General features: G+C 33.5%; 1 protein-coding gene across 1 annotated transcript in view; it reads left to right on the top strand.

Annotated features, from left to right (window-relative positions):
• Positions 1-14,611, top strand: part of LOC143228671 (sodium- and chloride-dependent glycine transporter 1-like) — a 69,293-nt gene that overhangs the window by 14,181 nt on the left and 40,501 nt on the right. The gene's annotated exons all lie outside the window — the stretch shown is intronic.

Below are 14,611 nucleotides of genomic sequence, written 5' to 3'. Positions count from 1 at the left end.
ACTACACCTACATTCATGTAACGTACTACACCTACATTCATGTAACGTGCTACACCTACAGTCATGTAACGTGCTACACCTACAGTCATGTAACGTGCTACACCTACAGTCATGTAACTTACTACACCTACAGTCATGTAACGTACTACACAAACAGTGGTGTTTCATCGTGTATATTACTACACAAACAGTCATGTTATATCATGTAACTTACTAGACAAACAGTCATGTTATATCGTATAACTTACTACACAAACAGTTATGTTATATCATGTAACTTACTACACATACAGTCATGTTTTATCGTGTAACTTACCACACAAACAGTCATATTATATCATGTAACTTACTACACATACAATCGTGTTTTATCATGTAACTTACTACACATACAGTCATTTTATATTAAGGAACTTACTACACCTACAGTCATGCTCTATCACGTAACTTACTACATCTACAGTGGTGTTTTATCACTTAAGTTACAACACCTATAGTCATGTTATACAACGTAACTTACTACACCTACAGTCATGTTATATCACGTAACTTACTACACCTACAGTCATGTTATATCACGTAACTTACTACATCTACAGTGGCGTTTTGTTATGTCACTTACTACATCTACAGAGGTGTTTTATCATGTAACTTTCTACATCTACAATCACGTAACTTACTGCACCTACAGTCATGTTCTATCATGTAACTTACTACGTCTACAGAGGTGTTTTATCATGTAATTTACCACACCTACAGTCATGTTTAATCATGTAACTGACTACACCTACAGTAGTGTTTTATCATGCAACGTACAACACCTAGGGGCGTATTCTTGCATCTGACGTGCTACACCTGTAGTGATATTTTATCATGTAACTTGCTACACCTGTAGTGGTGTTTTATCATGTAACTTGCTACACCTGTAGTGATGTTTTATCATGTAACTTGCTACACCTACAGTGATATTTTATCATGTAACTTGCTACTCCTGTAGTGATGTTTTATCATGTAACTTGCTACACCTACAGTGATATTTTATCATGTAACTTGCTACACCTGTAGTGATGTTTTATCATGTAACATACTATATCTATAGTTTCATCACCTCTGCAGATATAGGCTATATTTCTGTTACAAATATCTTGTGATAAAGACGTAAAGAGAGCCATTATCTTCACAATATGAAGCACTGATAGTATTATCCTGATACAATAGGAAGTACTGATAGTATTATCCTGGTACAATAGGAAGTACTGATAGTATTATCCTGGTACAATAGGAAGTACTGATAGTATTATCCTGGTACAATAGGAAGTACTGATGGTATTAACCTGGTAAGTGCTGCAACAGGTGATTCAGCCGTGTTTTTTATGTAAGCTAGTAAGCTTACCTCTACTAAATCACACACCATCGTTTTCACATTCCAGTCACCTACACATTGGCCACTTGGAGGCGCCAACAGATAGAGTGTTTTCGGTGGTTCTGGAAATATAAATTGTGTAATATTTCAATATTGCGTAATTAACACTCAAGCTCTTCTCTATATGCTAGAGATATGCAAGAATATAAATGAAATCACTAAGAAATGGTACGAGAAATCGTGAGAAACGATTATGTTTAGTAAAGAACTATAGGGTATAAATAAAATTACAAAGTTACAACTTTTTAGTAGATTGGTTATTTATTTTTTACTTTAGTATAACATTTCGATGGGTAACTTTCATCTGGACTTTTATTTAGCGTGGATTTTATTTTTGCACAACAACCTTGACGTACATCGTGAGAAACGAAACCAGATATAGTGATAAAGAATACTGATTTTATTAAAACACTGATGTATGTTGTGAGAAACGAAACCAGATATTAGTGATAAAGAATACTGATTTTATTAAAACACTGATGTATGTTGTGAGAAACGAAACCAGATATTAGTGATAAAGAATACTGATTTTATTAAAACACTGATGTATGTTGTGAGAAACGAAACCAGATATTAGTGATAAAGAATACTGATTTTATTAAAACACTGATCTGTGTTGTGAGAAACGAAACCAGATATTAGTGATAAAGAATACTGATTTTATTAGAACACTGATGTATGTTGTGAGAAACGAAACCAGATATTAGTGATAAATAATACTGATTTTATTAAAACACTGATGTATGTTGTGAGAAACGAAACCAGATATTAGTGATAAAGAATACTGATTTTATCAAAGCACTGATGTATGTTGTGAGAAACGAAACCAGATATTAGTGATAAAGAATACTGATTTCATTAAAACACTGATGTATGTTGTAAGAAACGAAACCAGATATTAGTGATAAAGAATACTGATTTTATTAGAACACTGATGTATGTTGTGAGAAACGAAACCAGATATTAGTGATAAAGAATACTGATTTTATTAAAACACTGATGTATGTTGTGAGAAACGAAACCAGATATTAGTGATAAAGAATACTGATTTTATTAAAACACTGATGTATGTTGTGAGAAACGAAACCAGATATTAGTGATAAAGAATACTGATTTTATCAAAGCACGTTGATGTATGTAACAGTACCAGTTCTAGTGAGAAAAAGCAGTTGTTATATATTATTTAAATGTGTCTTACCACAGGCTTCCTTGTAGATCGTTCGTGAATAGTGATTTGGTGAACGGAATGAATCGAGGTTTCTAGGTCACAGTATTTTAGCAGCATTCAGTTTATGAGTTAATATATGGCTATGGGGTTGCCCCTTAAATACTTAGCAATAAGTATCTTGAGTTATGACGCTAAAAGTTGGGTTTCGATACTCGTGGTGGCGCAGCATAATTTGTGGTTCTGTGCTTGAGGAGAAACAAAACATCTCGGTATTTACTGGTAAACTTTTTACCACATCAGTAAACGATACCATTATTGACCGTCTATTCTGGTGAACAGTAGTAACACTGAAACGTAAAAAAAATATTGAAAAAATATTACAAGAAAAGCTAGCTATTGCAAAGAAAGTCACTTCTTCTAATTGTATATGATATTTTGGTCCACTTATAATACCTAAAAACTATATTTCATTAAACTCACTTCTTCTAATTATATATAACATTTTCGTCCACTTATAATATCGAAATACTATATTTTATTAAAGTCACTTCTTCTAAATATATATAATATTTTGTTCCACATATAATACCAAAATACTATATTTTGTTAAAGTCACTTCTTCTAATTATATATAATATTTTGGTCCACTTATAATACCGAAATACTATATTTTATTAAAGTCACTTCTTCTTATTATATGTAATATTTTGGTCCACTTATAATACCGAAATACTATATTTTATTAAGTCACTTCTTCTAATTATATATAATATTTTGGTCCACTTATAATACCGAAATACTATATTTTATTACAGTCACTTCTTCTAATTTTATATAACATTCTGGTCCACTTATAATATTGAAATACTATATTTTATTAAAGTCACTTCTAATTATATATAATATTTTGGTCCACTTATAATACCGAAATACTATATTTTATTAAAGTCACTTCTTCTAATTAAATATAATATTTTGGTCCACTTATAATACCGAAATACTATATTTTATTAAAGTCACTTATTATTATTATTATATGTAATATTTTGGTCCACTTGTAATATCGAAATACTATATTTTATTAAAGTCACTTCTTCTAATTAAATATAATATTTTGGTCCACTTATAATACCGAAATACTATATTTTATTAAAGTCACTTCTTCTAATTATATATAATAGTTTGGTCCACTTATAATACCGAAATACTATATTTTCCTATTATCATTTTCATTTTTTGTATCTTTCCGATCTCCTCCTGTGTGGGAAGATTATGTGACATTTTCAAGCTGAGTTCGCTGAAACACAAAACTCTTTCGATAAGAGTTATTTCTTAATTACAAGATTATTTGGTTTCGTTTTCTCTTAAATTATCGTGTGATACTTGTGTAGTTGACATGTGGCCAGAACTAGGATTGCTCCATAAGTTCTGATGAAACATTTCAAGGCAAGAGGTCCTTTTGATGAAGTGGCACTCTAATTTACACTAACTTTTTTGTGATACCAACCATTCAAGAGTTATCGTAATGTTACAACATGCAAACCTTCAGCAAATTCTGACAAATTTTCTTTAGATGTCCATTTCTTCCTGATTTTCTTCGTTTTACTACACTATACTGTCAGATTTTATTCTTTTTACCGTTCTTTCCTGTCAGATTTTATTTGATTTACAACACTATTCTGTCAGATTTTATTCGATGTAGTATACTATACTGTCAGATTTCTTCGTTTTACCACACTATTCTATCAGATTTTCATCGATTTACCACGCAATTTTGTCAGGTTTTTTTCGATTTACCGTTCTATTCTCACAGATTTTCTATTGTTTGACCACTCTAATTCAACCAGATTTTCTATTGTTTGACCACTCTAATTCAACCAGATTTTCTATTGTTTGACCACTCTAATTCAACCAGATTTTCTGTTGTTTGACCACACTAATTTAACCAGATTTTCTGTTGTTTGACCACTCTAATTCAACCAGATTTTCTGTTGTTTGACCACTCTAATTCAACCAGATTTTCTGTTGTTTGACCACACTACATACCTGAATAAGACAAGTAGAAACAACAACTATGAATCTGTGAAAGAAAATCACATGTTGCTTCACGAGAAGTTGATAAAGTTATTATAATTCAATTTTAAGTTGTTTTGTGTGCAGTTATATAAATCAGTTTATTGACAAATGTCCGTTATATTCTCACTCACAGTAATATTGTTTATTTCGATGACTTTGAAAATCTTTATCAGAAATGGTATCCATTGAAATCAAATGTATGCACACAATTAGACATTGAATGAATATCTGTGTGAAATTGTTTTAAAAACCTATATTGCTGTCAACAAATTTTATCTAGTGTATGCAGATCTAGAAAAGCTGGAATTGTTTCTTCTAGATTTTACTTAATATGTTCAGATCCAGAAAAGCTAGTCTTTTATCTAATGTCGATTTTAAAAGTAGTGTTAGTGTGGGATACCCAGTATGTCAGTTGTTTTATTTGTGTCAAATACGTTAATGAAGTGCCATATTAAATGTACAATGATTTGTTAAGGTAAAACATTTGACTGTCTCTAATGTATGCGTTACACTTTCATCTGGTCTGATTATTGTTGTTTTTTTTTTCGTGTCTGCACGATTATAATGTTTGACAACAACAAACTTTTTCTTTCACAACATGTTTCGATTGTCTACAAGCCTGTCCAGTTTTAGTAGATCCTGTTTCTAAATTAGGTCGTTGATCCAGACTATATTCGATTTATCTTCTCTGACAGACGTTGGTCACACTTCTCTATCCTATTGTACGTTATAGTCGTAGGATACAGGAATCTGCCCATTGTCCAATTGTGAACAGTAATAAAACAATCATTCGTTTTCACGTAACAGTAACAATACTCAACTATTTAACATGAATCAGAGCTTTTTAAGCCAACAGTAACTATAACAAGATATTTACACACAACAACAACTACACTCAACTATCTGTGCACAATAACAAAAATACTCTGCCATTTAAACACAGATGTTCAAGAGATGGTAGAGTTAACTAGATGTCCAAGAGTTGGTAGAGTTAACTAGATGTCCAAGAGTTGGTAGAGTTAACTAGATGTTCAAGAGTTGGTAGAGTTAACTAGATGTTCAAGAGTTGGTAGAGTTAACTAGATGTCCAAGAGTTGGTAGAGTTAACTAGATGTCCAAGAGTTGGTAGAGTTAACTAGATGTCCAAGAGTTGGTAGAGTTAACTAGATGTCCAAGAGTTGGTAGAGTTAACTAGATGTTCAAGAGTTGGTAGAGTTAACTAGATGTTCAAGAGTTGGTAGAGTTTGGTAACTAGATGTTCAAGAGTTGGTAGAGTTAACTAGATGTTCAAGAGTTGGTAGAGTTAACTAGATGTCCAAGAGTTGGTAGAGTTAACTAGATGTTCAAGAGTTGGTAGAGTTAACTAGATGTTCAAGAGTTGGTAGAGTTAACTAGATGTTCAAGAGTTGGTAGAGTTAACTAGATGTCCAAGAGTTGGTAGAGTTAACTAGATGTTCAAGAGTTGGTAGAGTTAACTAGATGTTCAAGAGTTGGTAGAGTTAACTAGATGTTCAAGAGTTGGTAGAGTTAACTAGATGTTCAAGAGTTGGTAGAGTTAACTAGATGTTCAAGAGTTGGTAGAGTTAACTAGATGTCCAAGAGTTGGTAGAGTTAACTAGATGTCCAAGAGTTGGTAGAGTTAACTAGATGTTCAAGAGTTGGTAGAGTTAACTAGATGTCCAAGAGTTGGTAGAGTTAACTAGATGTTCAAGAGTTGGTAGAGTTAACTAGATGTCCAAGAGTTGGTAGAGTTAACTAGATGTTCAAGAGTTGGTAGAGTTAACTAGATGTCCAAGAGTTGGTAGAGTTAACTAGATGTTCAAGAGTTGGTAGAGTTAACTAGATGTTCAAGAGTTGGTAGAGTTAACTAGATGTCCAAGAGTTGGTAGAGTTATCTAGATGTTCAAGAGTTGGTAGAGTTAACTAGATGTCCAAGAGTTGGTAGAGTTAACTAGATGTTTCTTTACTAATCTTTCACTTGAATGTTGCACACCGCCACTACAGACATATCGCTACTGTGGACATATCGCCACTTTGTATATATTGCTACTATGGACATATCGCCACTTTGTATATATCGCTACTATGGACATATCGCCACTACAGACATATCACCACTATGGACATATCGCCACTACAGACATATCGCCACTATGGACATGTTGCCACTTTGGATATATTGCTACTGGACATATCGCCACTGTGGACGTATTGCCACTATGGACATATCGCCACTTTGGATATATTGCTACTGTGGACATATCGCCACTACAGACATATCGCTACTATGGACATATCGCCACTTTGGATATATTGCTACTATGGACATATCGCAACTACAGACATATCGCCACTGTGGACATATCGTTGTGTAGTTTTGCACAAATATCAAAAACAAAAAACAATTTCTGTGTCATAAAGTTCCCAACAAAAGTTTGAACATGATGAATATCTAATGTCATGACACTAGATGTATTACTTCACAAACTAGCTAGAAAGTTGCCACCTTTCAGCTAACAATGTTATTAACAACTTTAGTAGGACTTCTGAAGAAATTCTTCTGTGGTAGATTTCTCATCTCGTTAATCCAAGGAAAGATATAAATAATATATTTATGTTTTTAACAATGAAGTTCATTTCTTCTAAGCTAGTCTGGTGAACATTGGTACTAGGCGGAAAACCTCACCGTCATTGCATGTAACAGATAGTGTGGTTGTTATGTTGTTTTACGGTCTTTTTTTACTTTTAATGATAGGATATTAAGTTTTTACATTAAGATTGTATCTTTCATAAAATTTCCGAACGAGATCGAGGTCTGTCTAGACGCTATATACATAGAATCCGTTTTTTGATGAAACCAATCAATGAATTCGTTTTTCCATACAAAAGTGATTCAGAGACAGGAAAAATAATTAAAACACTGAAGTGCGAGGTTCGTTTATTATAATATGGACAAACCAGATGGCGTTGTCAAGAAAGCCCGATTTCACTGAATGAACGACAAGGATCTTGACAGGTCACACATTTTTCGTAAGAAACTGGTCCTACTGTTATCTATAACCTTCTAGAATGCAATCATGCCGTTTTCCTTCAGGAGGTTTCGTCGACCTTCGCCTTTTACAGGCTCAGCTCAAAGAATTAAATACAAAAGAAAAGTTTGTACCCAAAGGGTTTTGTAGAGACAACTTCTAGGTAGCCTGAACAAGTCTAGGTCGATGAAACAACCTTGAAATTTGACATAAATTATTTGTAACTTTTTAATAGTGACAGCGTGCTAGTCGATTCTTATTAACACAATGATTCTGACAACGTATTAACCCACAATAAGACGTTAGCCAGTTTAACATAATATAAGAAAGAAAAGTGCGGACCTTTTTATTTTGGCGTTTGTCCACTTTATTCTTTTCCTAAGGATTATTTTACCAAACAGATAAAGTTCAACACTGACTTTAAACCTCTTCATCAGAGATAACACCAAGAAATCGAGTGATTAATGGTGTTAGCTAATTACAGAATTTGGTAATAATACACCTAAAATAAAAACTAACGCCCAACAACGTTCTATAGAGGAAGTTAGTAATTCTTTTAACGTATCTCTTTGCAAAAAAAACAAAACAAAAAACGTTTCGAATGTTTATTTGTTTGTTCTAATATCATGCTTTGTTCATTTATTCACAGACATAAATAAGCCCGAGTTTTCATTAGATAGTGTTATCAGTATATCATGTTAAGTTTAATTACAATAAAACATTAGGACAAGGGGGCTGTTCAATGAAGTTTTTGATCTATAGGGGTGTTTATGGTTACTTGACGCCCTATGTGCATACATTTATAACGTTTCGCTCAGAAAAAGAAAACAGTAAACTTGAACTGTAGGAGTGGTTGTGGTTACTTGACGCCCTCTGTGTGTACAAGTGTAGCGTTTCGTTCAGATAAAGAAAACAGTAAACTTGAACTGTAGGGATGTTTATGGTTACTTGACGCCCTCCGTGTGTACAAGTGTAGCGTTTCGTTCAGATAAAGAAAACAGTAAACTTGAACTGTAGGAGTGGTTGTGGTTACTTGACGCCCTCCGTGTGTACAAGTGTAGCGTTTCGTTCAGATAAAGAAAACAGTAAACTTGAACTGCAGGGATGTTTATGGTTACTTGACGCCCTCCGTGTGTACAAGTGTAGCGTTTCGTTCAGATAAAGAAAACAGTAAACTTGAACTGTAGGGATGTTTATGGTTACTTGACGCCCTCCGTGAGTACAAGTGTAGCGTTTCGTTCAGATAAAGAAAATTGTAAACTTGAACTGTAGGGATGTTTATGGTTGCTTGACGCCCTCTGTGTACAATTATAACATTTGGTTGAGATAAGGAAAATAATAAACTTGAACTGTCTGAAGATTATGTCAGTATGAACAGTAGGTTACAGTATATACAAGTGAATATGGTTACAGTACCCTTCATATATACAAACGTGTATATGGGCGTGGCAGGTATGTACCCTAGACATCATAGTTAATCCAGGGCCGTCAACTGTTGACCTTGAGAAAACATTTTATGACCTGAATACCAGACATTCGTCGCCAGGAATTTCTCATATCCAGAAGTAACTCTATTTTCAGGTAAATCTATTGTCAACTTTATCTTACAAATAAGCGAACATGCCCTTTCATTTGCTTATTGTTTTCAGTACACAGTACCTCGTACAATACATATTGTGTTTTTTACTGACTTTAACAATGTTAACATCAGGCTTATTTACTATAATACCAGATTATATAATCACATGACACAAGAAAAATAAACGCGTGGAACTGAACGACAACTTGCGTGCTGTGTTTAAAGTTTGTTTATCTGTCTACGGTTATATGTGTCTTACCAACGATATAGAAGTCTATTTCATCTAGTACCAAGGCACAAACGTCTACTTTCTCTACACTATTTTGTGTCAAATGTATTTCAACTAATACTAACACACAAAAATTTAGTTTCTTTATAGCCTGCTGTGTAACATGTATTTCAACTAGTAGTAACACAAAAAACTATCCTTTCTTGATAGCCTGCTGTGTAACATGTATTTCAACTAGTATTAACATATAAAACTATCCTTTCTTCATAGCCTTCTGTGTAAAATGTATTTCAACTAGTACCAACACACAAAAGTCTAGTTTCTTTATGATCATCTGTTTACATTAGTACAACTCATGAAAGTTTAGTTTCTTCAAAGTCATCTGGGTAAAATCTATTGCAAGTAGTACCAACACACAAGAGTCTAGTTTCTTTATAGTAATATTTGTAAAATCTATTGCAAGTAGTACCAACACACAGAAGTCTAGGTTATTTATAGTCTTCTTTGTACCATATTTCAACAAGTACCAACACCAGAAGTCTAAATTTTTATAGTTGTCTGTTTGAAATGTCATTGCAAATGATCACCATAAGATAACAGATTAATTGTCAGTGCCCATTGTTAATTGTTTTTTGTTAATTAAGGGAACAAAATGTAACAATAAAGTTACTTAAATGGAGGAATTGATGAATTATTGATTTCTAGTATTGTAAGTAAACATGGAGTCCAACGTTATTTCTCTTGCTGGACCCTAGTTTCAGAGATCTGTTTTGAAAGAGACGACCAGTAGCTTGTATACAAGTTGGGTGATGTGTATGAATTTAACTCCTCTTTGTTTTTGTTTGTTTTGTTTTTGAATTTCGCGCAAAGTTACACGAGGGTTATCTGTGTTAGCCGTCCCTAATTTAGCAGTGTAAGACCAGAGGGAAGGCAACTAGTCATCACCATTATTTTGTAATCGTTTGAATTTGAGATTGTGTCTTGTCAAATTATTAGTATTTCCTCTTCTCAGTTACAAACGTTCCAGGAAAAATCGGATTATTCTAGCACAGAGAATTATCAAAGTATTCCCTTGGATAGAACACTAGATGTTGAAGCCATGGTAGGATTATTGAGCAAGGAACTGACAGTTACAAGTTCTATAACGTAGTCACCATGTTTTCAAGCATTGAGGATTAGGTCCTATCGCCACGGAAGGATTGTTTATCAAGGAACTGACAGTTACAAGTTCTATAACGTAGAGACCATGTTTTCAAGCAGTGAGAGCGAGGTCCTGTCACCACTGAAGGATTGTTGAGCCCTACAGTTTGTAAACAGATGTTACATATTAACATGTGGACAATATTATGTACAGTTTACACAGTAACTTCATTTGTAACAGGCAGATGTTTTTCTAAACGTGACTTATTATTATTGACTCGTAAACGTCACGAAGGCTTTGTTCTTGACCTGTAGCGTGTTTAGAAGATGTCCATTAATAACCAGAATTATTTAAATTTTGCCCCAACATTAGTTTCGGCAACAGCATAAACGTAACTCAATGGATATATTAAAACCACGCACGGTTATAACATTATGCTTTAATACCGTCCACTTACTTCAATTTACGGCGGCATTCTACGGTCATTAGAAAGACAGAAACCACGAATGCGCAGAAGGTTGTGTTTAAACACCGGATCTATAACCAGTTTGAAACAATCCACAACCGATAACAAGTAGAACCTTGGCTTTGATTGTTCAAACTCCAAATTTAAAGTAAACAAGAAAAAAATCACCAAATATTTATATTCTAAAATATGAAACACGTAAAGCGACCAATAAAGTGTACACGTCGCAAAATGTGACCATTTCAGATTATTTATTAACACGTGTAAAATAACTTCTGAGAAACATCGAGATGATTGACTGAACGGTTTTGGTTTTGTTAATCGTACCACTACATAGCTATTACTGGTTTCAGTGAGTCCTCCCTCAAGGCTGTTTTTAGGCTAAACTACCTGTCAGGACAAGAAACTGTGCCAACCGGCCATTCCATGGAATACCAGCTTTCTTGGCGAGTAGCCAAACTTTGCAGAGGACTTTGAGCTCTTAATTACGTGATGTACACTGAATGTATGTAATGCGTCGTTTTCGTAATTATAGCAGTACATGGGGTATCTTAATGGACACAGGCGAGGAAAAAGGCACGTGTCGAGGGGAGAATGTTCACATTCTCCTACAAGCCTTCTTTTTTGGCCATCTAGTGGTGAACGAACCCTAATTAAGCTCCGCATGACCAAATAGGGTAAAACGGGAAATTGCACCTTCAGGACCAGAAATTCAAAGAGCATAAAAAGAGCGAGTGAAATGTTATGATGAACAAAAACAGCTTTGTTGTGGCTAGACTAACTAGCCCAGCACGTGTGTGTATATACACACATGTATAGTTTTGTTTTGTAATATAGACACGAAGCAAAGTTTGGGATCACGTGCAAGTGTATGGGGAGTACGCAGTAAAACCACACATTATTATTTTTAGTAATATTACATCTATTTTTAGCGTTGTGACAGAGACATTTTAGTGAAAGCTGTTTTCATATTTATGTCATATCTGTACTTCAAGTTAGATAATAACTGAACATTTTCCATAATTCTGTTTATCTTTTTTGACGATTTTAATACTATAGAGAAGACTTATTTCGAAGTGAGATTCCAGATGTACAGGGAGTTGTGGAAGATGAGTGGTTTATCCGGTACTTCACGAGGTTTCCAACTGAGAACATGTGTTTTTATTTATTCTACTCGGGATTCATGCACAGGTCCGAATTACAAGTTTGGTCCTGTTAATTAACATAATACTTTTAATAACACCTTCGCGTAACATAACTCTCTTGGACACATTCCAACTTCTAACAACTATATGCATTTACAGTTCAGGTAGGATATTCTACAAAATAACACAACCACAGTATTGTACAAGGTATTTAGTTCATACAAAATAACCAAACTGAAGTATTGTACAACGTATTTAGTTCATACAAAATAACCAAACTATTGTACAACGTATTTAGTTCATACAGAATAACCAAACTAAAGTATTGTAAAACGTATTTAGTCACCACTAGGTTATTTCAATATTTTGTTAGAAATGGTATATGATAATGCAATGAATCTGTAATATTAACATGTTTAATCACTTACATTTAAGGTATTGTATATATTACGTCAAGAATCATATAACTGTTAATATACTAATAGTATTGACAGTATTACTGAAAACAAGCAATGTTGATACGTGATATGATTAAATGACGCCACAGTTTCATTTAAATTATTATAAGGCATGTTCACACTTTCTTCACGTAGTGTACTGTTAAGGCATGTTCACACTTTCTTCACGTAGTGTACTGTTAAGGCATGTTCACACTTTCTTCATGTAGTGTAATGTTAAGGCATGTTCACACTTTCTTCATGTAGTGTAATGTTAAGGCATGTTCACACTTTCTTCATGTAGTGTAATGTTAAGGCATGTTCACACTTTCTTCATGTAGTGTAATGTTAAGGCATGTTCACACTTTCTTCATGTAGTGTAATGTTAAGGCATATTCACACTTTCTTCACGTAGTGTACTGTTAAGGCATATTCACACTTTCTTCACGTAGTGTAATGTTAAGGCATATTCACACTTTCTTCACGTAGTGTACTGTTAAGGCACGTTCACACTTTCTTCATGTAGTGTAATGTTATTGTTAAACTATTAAATTTGTATCGGTAACATTACTATAATTTCGTTCACAAATACAAGAGATTTTCAACAGTTAGTGTTGAATGTACGTAAATAAATTCACCACATTTCAATTCATATCTCTACAAGAGAAGACGTCTAACAGCTCCTGAATGGGTGTTATCGTGTACTAATTAACAAAGGTGTAGCTATCAATCTATCTGGTCGACTTCAACTAATATGATCATGCATCTATATCAGCGTCAAGGCAGACCGGTGTACGTCCCAGGCCGATTCGGTGTTCACCCACAAACAGGTTTTACACCAAGTAGCGTAGTAAATATTGACCTCAATTGCCGCTCATTCGGTTGTCTTTTGTCTAGCTTTAAGGATTATGTCTCTGTGTCTTGTTACCTCATTTCGAGTAAAACTTTGGTTCTCTTCTACATTTGTAATCTTGTAACGTTTCATGTCGAGAGTATATCCATGAAAACATCAGTTACTGATAAGAACGTAACAGAATCTATCATTTCGTGACGTCGCTGTTTACAAACAATCACTATACCAACAAACAATATTTCATATCATGACGTTTCTGTTTGCAAACAATCGCTTATTAAAAATTCGGTTTTCGCAACTATTGGTTTGATAATAAATGATTTCTTGAAAATTCTGGAAAATAAATGAAGTGTTTTGTCAATCAGATACACAGTTTATATAAATATGATCAACTTTAGTTGTGACTTTACATTTTAAAATAATGTATATATATCCACCAGCTTCAAACATGAGTGTACAATCATACATAAATATACCACCATTTCAGTTATAACAGTGTAATAACGTATATGTATTTTGTCTGTTTCACGTATCACCGTACATTAATATACAAATGTGTGACGAGACTGAGCTGTGACTTTTCAAAAATACTTCAATATATAACTAGTTTGAGGTATAAGTTTACATTAATGTTTATGTTTGTTGTCAGTTTAAGCAACCAGTTTACAATATTATATATACTTCAGTTTTAATTATAACATTACAAAAATACATAAATATGTTACAATTTTTGACTTACAGACAACAGTGATGTTCAAGGCATACTAAAACACGAGTACAGCTTTTGTGTAGTGCCTTCTTTATCTGTTATACACTGAAACTAAACTATGAAGTTTAAGATATGATAAAATAAAGACGAGTACAACTTCTGTGTAGTGCCTTCTTTATCTGTTATACAATGAAATTAAACTGTAAGGTTTAAGATATGATAAAATAAAGACGAGTACAACTTCTGTGTAGTGCCTTCTTTATCTGTTATACAATGAAATTAAACTGTAAGGTTTAAGATATGATAAAATAAAGACGAGTACAACTTCTGTGTAGTGCCTTCTTTATCTGTTATAC

The sequence above is a fragment of the Tachypleus tridentatus genome, chromosome 10 (genome assembly GCF_004210375.1).
Source record: "Tachypleus tridentatus isolate NWPU-2018 chromosome 10, ASM421037v1, whole genome shotgun sequence".
NCBI lineage: Eukaryota > Metazoa > Arthropoda > Merostomata > Xiphosura > Limulidae > Tachypleus > Tachypleus tridentatus.
This window is presented reverse-complemented; position numbering and strand designations above follow the sequence as displayed.